This window comes from Haliotis rubra, unplaced genomic scaffold (genome assembly GCF_003918875.1).
Source record: "Haliotis rubra isolate DU_JTF1 unplaced genomic scaffold, ASM391887v1 Scf202, whole genome shotgun sequence".
In the NCBI taxonomy this organism is placed as follows: Eukaryota; Metazoa; Mollusca; class Gastropoda; order Lepetellida; family Haliotidae; genus Haliotis; species Haliotis rubra.
The window spans coordinates 833,177-842,779 of record NW_025766026.1 but is presented as its reverse complement, the minus strand read 5'-3'; positions in this window follow the sequence as shown (position 1 = coordinate 842,779).

Below are 9,603 nucleotides of genomic sequence, written 5' to 3'. Positions count from 1 at the left end.
TGACTCTGCATGATGAAGACTCAAAATGAAGATTATCTCACTGGCGGATTTTATTTTATGACTCAGACAGTTATGGGTTTTCGATAATATCCTCACAGAGTTATACTATTTCTGTCGACACTTGCAAATGGAAGAAGCGGAATGGATCAAATAGTGCGAGGCAAGGGAATTCGTCTATACACACAGTCGGTTCTTCTGGAAGGTTAGCGTTAAAATGCCGGGAGCTTACTGGTCGACATGAAGGAGTACGGCAACGTGTAAACCTACTCTCGTTGTTTATTGACACAAAAAGCTGTCATGCAACTGGCTGTCAGTAGTCTTTGCTGTCTTCTCTCTTGAATTTGTGAAGAAACAGATATGTCCTGGGGAGAGACGTGTTCTCCAGAATCAAAGAGACCACTTGAAACCTTATCGGGTTCTGACGACGATTTTAGCTACCTTTTGCCAAGCTTCGTAGCAACGTGTGTGTGTCATTGAAATCTCACGTTGTCCATCTCCTGCAGACACAATGATGCAACGATAGGAAGACCTATTACTCATCCTATCACAAGATGTGTTGATGAAAGGCGGTCATAGACCCCTCTGGCGGGGATATGAATATTACAATCGTTGTGATGAACAATCTTAGGGAAGAGAATCGTCGTACAAAGGTTCTTTGTTTAAGGGTTAAATGATCCGAAAGAAAGGAAATATTTGGGGCTGCCATAAAGATGCCATGAAATAGCAAAGTCAAATTGTGTAACTGCCTCATACGTGTTTTGTTAAACAGTTACAAGAAACATTGCAATTGAGAACATATCCTGTCCCGAGAATCCTTAAAAGAGGTTATAATGCATGTAATAGAGGAAGGTGCTCTAAATATAACTAAATCGATAACTCCTCTAAATATTGTGTTTTCATTGGCCAATATATAAATATAGAGCCACTTTATTGTGACTGATAAATGTCATTAATCTCTTAGCAGATCGAAAAAGCACTAAAATGCAACAAAATGTTAACTACATTGAGAGTTTTAATGGGGATACACAGTCCAAATAATTACTTAAAGGCGAATGGCAAGTTACTCATAATTAGTTTCAGATATTTATGTCACATGCATGAGATCAACGACGCTTCAATTAGAATTTTATGTATCATAACATATTTGTAAAAGTACACTCACATGTGTAATAACTTTGTCTTTGATGTTGGCATGGAAGACACTTCATCATTATTACGAAGGACCCTTTGCCGACAGAAGACAACGTGTCTGATCTTTGTGATGACATCAGACAATACAATAAAACTCATTTGGGTCTACATCAGGGTTAGCTGTGCATACCACACAAAGATGCCCTTGAATGTTACAAAAGTTTCCGTCTAAAGATGTCTAGGTTATTTCGATTTGTATTGAAACATGGCGGCACGATACATTCTGTTTTTCATGTGTAGTGCTAATTGGTTTAAATGATGACTGAAGTCCAGAAAATGACTTTGGCGTCAGATTCCTTATATTTCATCCTCATGTGAATGATAAAATTTCTCTATAAGGAACATGAATTGAAGCTGGGCAACACTGAATAACATTCGTCTGAGAAATCAGTTAACTCCGGTACAGGTCTAAACACACACATACTATCCCAAGTATATGGTAGTATGTAAAGAAGGCATCCTGTCGAAATGAACATATTATCGAAACTGAATATGTCACTGAAAGCCATGACTTTTAAATCATGCTGACGTTTTCCTCTTCAGTAAACCGATTTACTTGACGTGTAATTTCCCCATGTCCTAAGAGCACAGACCAAAGCTGCTGTTTATGGAAATATATGTAAATGAGGTGCAACTGAAAATAATTTTCTAATGTTAGGAGACAGAAGCGTAATAAGATTTGTCTGACGCTATGAAACCCTACATAGTTGGTCAAATTAGATTTCCTTGCATTCAGCTCGAGGCTCAAAGGAGGGGATATTCTTGGTTATTAGAGGTAGTCGTTAGGTTAATATTATCAGATCCGAATATGCTGTTTAGACGTCTTCCCTTCCGGCACATAAATCGCTAATCAACACCAGATACTGTGAGAAAAATATTCCCAGTCTCCTCTGAGGGCATGTGAATTATGTTATCAGCACAAGGTCAAATTGTACGTAGTGACCACTGCACGAACTGTAAACAGATGCGGTCACTCGGCTGTCAGAACAGAAAGGTGTTTTATTTTTACACCAGAAATTATTGAGAATTTAAAGATTGTAATTTGTTTTATGTATTCACTCATTACTCACGTATTGAATGTGAATATTAGCAGAAGATAACTCAAAGACAGGTGAACAGTTAGTATTTTGTCAAGTCACCATGGGCAACAATGCAGGCTTCAATGCGGCGGGGCATACTACTGATCAAAGAAGTTAGAAAGTCGTGGTCCATGCTGTCCCAATATCGGACCATCTCTTCTTTCATTTCAGCAATATTTGTCAGATTTTTCTTATTGACACGTTCCTTCATAAGTCCCCAAACATTTTCTATTGGATTTAGGTCAGGGTTATAGTTTGGCCAATCTAATAATGTCATATTTTGGGTCCGAAACCAGGCCTGTGAATGCTTTGAATGATGTTTTGGGTCGTTGTCCTGCTAGAAAATCCAAAATTTCCATAGAACACGTGAGCAGATGGAAGTAAATGTCCCTCGAGAATATCTGTGTACGGCTCACTGTTCATATTCTCTTCAAATACACAGTGGGGCGTTGCCCCTAACACAGATATGCCACCCTACACGTTAAATTTCGGACTGTACTTTGGGCGCTGATACAAAGGTTTTTCAATTTGTTTGGTCCAGAATTTCAGTGTATTAGGAAACAGCCACACAGAACTTTCATCTGAGAAAATCATATTGTCCCAGTTAAAATTTCTATGCTGTAAGCATATTTCTCAGATACATATTTCATTTTTAGTATTCTTAAATCTCGAGCACATTTAGTGGTGTTGAACGTATTTTGTTTGTGCATTTCAAAAAGATACAAACAGAGAACACGTACCATAAGTGTATTTCGATTATTCATTACAGTTATTGATGTCTTTACTACACAGTGATTTCTGATACAATTACTAACATTTTCTTCAGGAGGTATATGCATCACATAAAAGTAAAATTCGTTTTCTGAGCCTACAGTAAAAATACCATCCTAAATGGTTCAGATGCATCAGTGCATATTCCTATCTCCATCATACGCCAACATTTCAGCATCTCATTATGGAGAAACATCTCTGTAAGGGTACGACTGTCGTGGATAAGATTTTGGAGTTTGTCTTAGCGCTGCGGTCGCTTTGTTGGACTGGCCCGTTGTACTAATGGAGATTCTTTCAGTTGTTGTTTTTCATTAAACATATATACATGACAACATCTATAAATGATAGTACTTGTTGGGTTTATCCGTTTTGCATGTATTTTAGTCACATCGGGGATAGTCAGTTTAATATAGGAGGTAAGGTCTGAGACAAGGTGCTCTCCTCCTTGTGTGAACCAAAGAGCATAAGCACTGTACAGTAATATAACTGATAGACCAAGGATACATGTAGGATTCGGAATCATGACCAATGGGTCCAGGTGAGCAAATAAGATACATTGTGCTGATCGACCGAGGATAAATCAGGGATTCGGAATCACGATCAATGGGTCTATAAGCGAATAGGACACATTGATCTGTTGATCTATTGATTTACGCTTGACGCATTAGAAAATGATCCATCAAGGCCTCCAAATTGTCTTTGTAGCCAAAAGAGGTTCCCAAATACATGCACGGAGGACGAATTTGGACATACCACAGGAATATCGATAATGACAGTGTCCTACTCTATCGCTATGTTCAGGGGCATATTGATCGGTGAAAAATCAACAGTAATCAACACATATCTTCCCACTTGGTATGAAATCAATCTTGCCTTCACCAAACAGAAGTCACAGTTATGATAGACTAGAGTGACTGACTGTGCACAGTGAAACAGTCATGTACTAAACAAGGATTTATTTCAAGTTATCATTGTGTGTTTATCTCCTTATGGAGGGGTGGTCGTTTCCACCTCCCAGTACGTCACAGCCAATATACAGCGCCATCAATGTTGAGTCTTTCTTCAATGTGGATTAATCGGGCAGGAAGGATTCCGGTTACAAAGTAATTGCCCAGAGATTAACCGTAATCGATGAGTAACGCTGAGTAGTGAAAATCACGAAGCGTTTACATGAAGTTCAATTTCGGAAGTGACTCCTTAAGCCTGAATGTATCCTTAGCTCAAGGACATCTGACCGGCACTGCTTCCTCCAGTAATCTAGTTTGGTAGTTACTTGAACCATTTATGGGGAAATGATAGCTTGGTCTTTACCACTCTGGACGCCTAAAATCATATGTAGACACATTATCTGGAGGGCAAAGGTATTCACCAATGTGTGAGATCGTCTAGAGCTGAAACTATAAATATTTATTCGATGCTGTTTTATACAGGTATCATAGATGTGTGTTGGAACTGACATTTGCAGTTTTTCTGTGACTGTTTTCAGCCGTGTAATGATTGGATTGTTTGGTACTTGTTTGGTTACATACAAAGTTATTCTTTTATTTACCTAGCAGTTGACCATTGAATACTTAGTTTTGTAACATAGAACCCCCTTTGCGCTACAGTCTCCCTTTCTTTTGTTCATCCGTAGCATCGGGTTGAGCAACTATTCCAACAGATAATTCTAAAGAATAAAATACAAAAAGGTTTTGAGGAATGACTAAAGTTTCTGGCAAAAACGTGATGTTTTATCGTTACTCAAAGAGTGAGTGAGTGAGAATGATTTAACGCCGCTTTTAGCAATATTCCAGCAATTTCACGGCGGGGGACACCGGAGATGGGCTTCACACATTGTGCCCATTTGGGGAATCGAACCCGGAGCTTCGGCGTGACGAGCCAACGCTTTAACCACTAGGCTACCCGCGTTACTCAAAGAAAGGGTATCGAATGAAGCGAAGATAAACTTCTTGATAGTCCAAGGCGCCACTGAAAATAGGGTTTCAAACATACAACATATCTTGACATTAGACCCAAATCAATGTCCATAACGTCTTATCGTCAAATATCTCCTATTAAAGAGCAGGCAATGTCGGGGAATCGTTATTCGTCCTTGGTAGATACGCGACCCAATTCCAGTTAGTGGCAACTGTTATAAGATGCATTACCAAGACGCCCTACTAACAAGAGCTTGCAGATAAATACCCTTCAGCCTTCAGCATGGAAACGGAATTTCGCTCTGCTTCTTCAAACTATTGACTAACTTCGCGCATCCAGTGATGGCAATCAGAGTTGTGTCATCATCTGGTTCACCGACTGGTGAGACTAACATCGATGATATTTTGCTTGTATGTTTGACGCCATAAAGGCTGGTCCATGCTCAGCCAAAGAACCAAAACGAAGACTCCTCTTAGCCCATCATTGTAACGCCTTATGTCTGATAAGCGTTCTAAGTCGTGTATGTGTGTATAAATGCATTTACAGTTTGGTCTAATAGATCAATGGACGTTATATAGTGGCCACAGATAGAATGAGAGGTTATACAATGGCTTGGACTGTGGTAAATCACATATATCCTCATGTTTTCCTGTGCTATTCATCTTAGATAGTCGTGCAGAATGTAATCCAGAGAGGCGATACCGACTGGAAGTCTTCTAAATATGAAACATTAACACACGGGAATAACGTGTTATCTGCCGGAACAGATTCTATTGATCTTAAAAGGAAAAATAGTGGCGAAGGAATCACTGAAAATTATTTACGAGATGTTCGTAGAAAGGCTTAGTTTGTCCTGCCCTGCTGTTCTACACAATTGCATGAACAAATGTTTCTCACCAAATACCGCGCATCAATATTCCTGCGACTCGACGGCTGCCTTGCAAAAAGTCGACCACACAATCTACACGCGATAGCACATTTACAGATTTTGTTGAAACTAAAAACGATATGTTAACTTTTGTATTATATATATGTCATCAAAAGATAAATGCCAAATTTATGGTCTAGCTGAGAGAGCGTCTGCCCGGGGAATGGAAGGTCACTAGTTGAATATATGGCCGTGGCATAACACGAGATTTCATATAATGGTACTGCTGGTTTTTCCGTGTATGACACTCGGCAGGAAAAGGATGGTCGGTTGGTCGGCTCGGAATGGTATCTCATTTGACCAGCACTACAAAGCAGGCATTTGTCAGGAATGGTAAGTGTGCGAATATACACACGTGCGCGCGCCACATAAACACACGCACACACAAATTTCTGGAAGACATACCTCAATTCGAACCATCATCAAACAGATATGTTGTATATCACTAATTCTAACTCCATACATACATAGCTGAAAAGCTCAAAATTTAGAGACATTCCACGCATCTCCTCTGTGACAAGTCTTTTACATCCTTTTTTACAAACCATGGAGGTTATGGGTCCGACTACACCACCGGTCAGAAATACATGTCACGAGGGACGACATTAACTATCAGCATCGGCGACAATTGACTGTGAGTAATCAAACCCAGACAGCTTTGAAAGTAAAATCAATCAATGGTATGTCTGGCCCAAACCCGACACTAGTTATTTACCCTCCCCATACAGACACACATCCTAACTCTAACTCCTTCTTCAAGTCGATAACTTATTAAACATGGTGTAAGGTGCTGTTATTGCCACATTTCTTAAATAAAAATGACTAATAGCTGGATAAGTAATCCATTTCCTACATAACTTCAACTTGTTGTTACTACTTTGCTATTTTGTTGAGGAATGTGGAAAAGGAAAGTGGGATAAAATATGGCTTCACATGTTAGTTTTCTTATTAAACGTGACCAGCAATAGCAGGGCTGGGAACAACAGAAATGGTTTCACATAATCCTGTGAGGAATCGAACTAAATCACCACACCACTTTACTACCAGCACATATGACTGTATCACTTGCTGGCGGAACAGCAACACCTACCCTGCAACAACATTGAATAAATCAGCAATGAAATCACCACTTCCTCGACGTATTGGCTACAACGTTTGTGTACTGAAATTGCATTTGATGAAGAAACAATTACATCATTCACATACAGAGTGTCCTAAACTACATGAACATGACTATCTTAAGAAATGACAACAAAGTACAATGTTGCTTTGTAGAAGATGATTAGACTGAATGTAACCCGTCAATGCATACACACGCGTGCTTGTCATCCTTGTGTAGCCAGGAGTACCACTATCTGACACCTGTAATGACGTCATCACATCAAGTCGGACATGTGTGTGAGAACCATGCATTGCCCCTCATCCGCCTATCCTTGGACAGTGCTTGCGTGCATAGCAATGTCTCAATTGCTTTAATGTCGTGTTAAATCCAAATCATTGTTCGTGTTAAGGGTAATTTGCCAATAATACCCCCCACAATCATTCAGGTGCTAAGACAGAGTTATTTACCTAATTGGCGTTACTGTGAATACCGTATTGATTCTAAATCCTGTAAATCATCATAAATTTACATGAAAATCACATGCTCGCACTTCGAAATAACTGGTGTTTCTGCAAGATTTAACGTTTGGTCATTTTAAAAGTAATATTGTTCATTATTCTAAATCTGTAATTTTATTGTGGCGTTAGACTTAGTATTCAATTGGATATTACTACACACATTATTGATATTTATGCACGAGTCCGAATATCGATGGGCTTGTCAGGAAGTTCCACCTGATCACAGCATCATATTATTGTCACGCTGTACTCGTTCCATTTGCAGAAGCGTTTGCATAAGTAGGTATAAGATTTTATAAAAAAAACATATTCAAGATTGGTTTACGTTTGTGATAGTTCCACAAGAGCTTGTGTGTACAAAGTTCATCTTAATCCTGACTCTGCATGATGAAGACTCAAAATGAAGATTATCTCACTGGCGGATTTTATTTTATGACTCAGACAGTTATGGGTTTTCGATAATATCCGCACAGAGTTATACTATTTCTGTCGACACTTGCAAATTGAAGAAGCGGACTGGATCAAATAGTGCAAGGCAAGGGAATTCGTCTATACACACAGTCGGTTCTTCTGGAAGGTTAGCGTTAAAATGCCGCGGGCTTACTGGTCGACATGAAGGAGTACGGCAACGTGTAAACCTACTCTCGTTGTTTATTGACACAAAAAGCTGTCATGCAACTGGCTGTCAGTAGTCTTTACAGTCTTCTCTCTTGAATTTGTGAAGAAACAGATATGTCCTGGGGAGAGACGTGTTCTCCAGAATCAAAGAGACCACTTGAAACCTTATCGGGTTCTGACGACGATTTTAGCTACCTTTTGCCAAGCTTCGTAGCAACGTGTGTGTGTCATTGAAATCTCACGTTGTCCATCTCCTGCAGACACAATGGTGCAACGATAGGAAGACCTATTACACATCCTATCACAAGATGTGTTGATGAAAGGCGGTCATAGACCCCTCTGGCGGGGATTTGAATATTAAAATCGTTGAGATGAACAATCTTAGGGAAGAGAAACGTCGTACAAAGGTTCTTTGTTTAAGGGTTAAATGACCTGAAAGAAAGGAAATATTTGGGGCTGTTGTAAAACGGGGCGACATTTTCACTACTGAATTTTTCCGGAGAACTTACTTTCACGTTTGGAATCTTTGGAGACATATGTGCTATATACAGGGAACGACGACACCTAGTATATTGGACAATTTCAATGTGTAAACATGTAGGAAGAATACATCTAAAGATTATCATTACCGTCAAGTAACAACTATATTTAGTTTATTCAAAAACAATCAGACGTATATGAAGTGTACCATGAGTGAGTGAGTCAATTTTTACAATTTTCTCACGGTGGTCTGTTGTTAAAGCTGTTTGTCAGCATGATCAATGATGAACTTAGTAGGGGGTAAGATGCCATGAAATAGCAAAGTCAAATTGTGTAACGTGTTAACAGTTAAAAGAAACATGGCAACTGAGAACATATCCTGTCCCGAGAATCCCAAAAAGAGGTTATAATGCATGTAATAGAGGAAGGTGCTCTAAGTATAACTAAATCGATAACTCTTCTAAATATTGTGCTTTGATTTGCCAATATATAAATATTGATCCACTTTATTGTGACTGATAAATGCCATTAATCTCTTAGCAGATCGATAAAAGCACAAAAATGCAACAAAACGTTAACTACATTGAGTAGTTTTAATGGGGATACACAGTCCAAATAATTCCTTAAAGGCGAATAGCAGGTTACTCATAACTAATTTCAGATATTTATGTCACATGCATGAGATCAACGACGCTTCAATTAGAATTTTATGTATCATAACATATTTGTAAAAGTACACCCACATGTGTAATAACTTTGTCTTTGAAATTGGCATGGAAGACACTTCATCATTATTACGAAAGACCCTTTGCCGACAGAAGACAACGTGTCTGATCTTTGTGATGACATCAGACAATACAATAAAACTCATTTGGGTCTACATTAGAGTTAGCTGTGCATACCACACAAAGATGCCCTTGAATGTTACAAAAGTTTCCGTCTAAAGATGTCTAGGTTATTTCGATTTGTATTGAAACATGGCGGCACGATACATTCTGT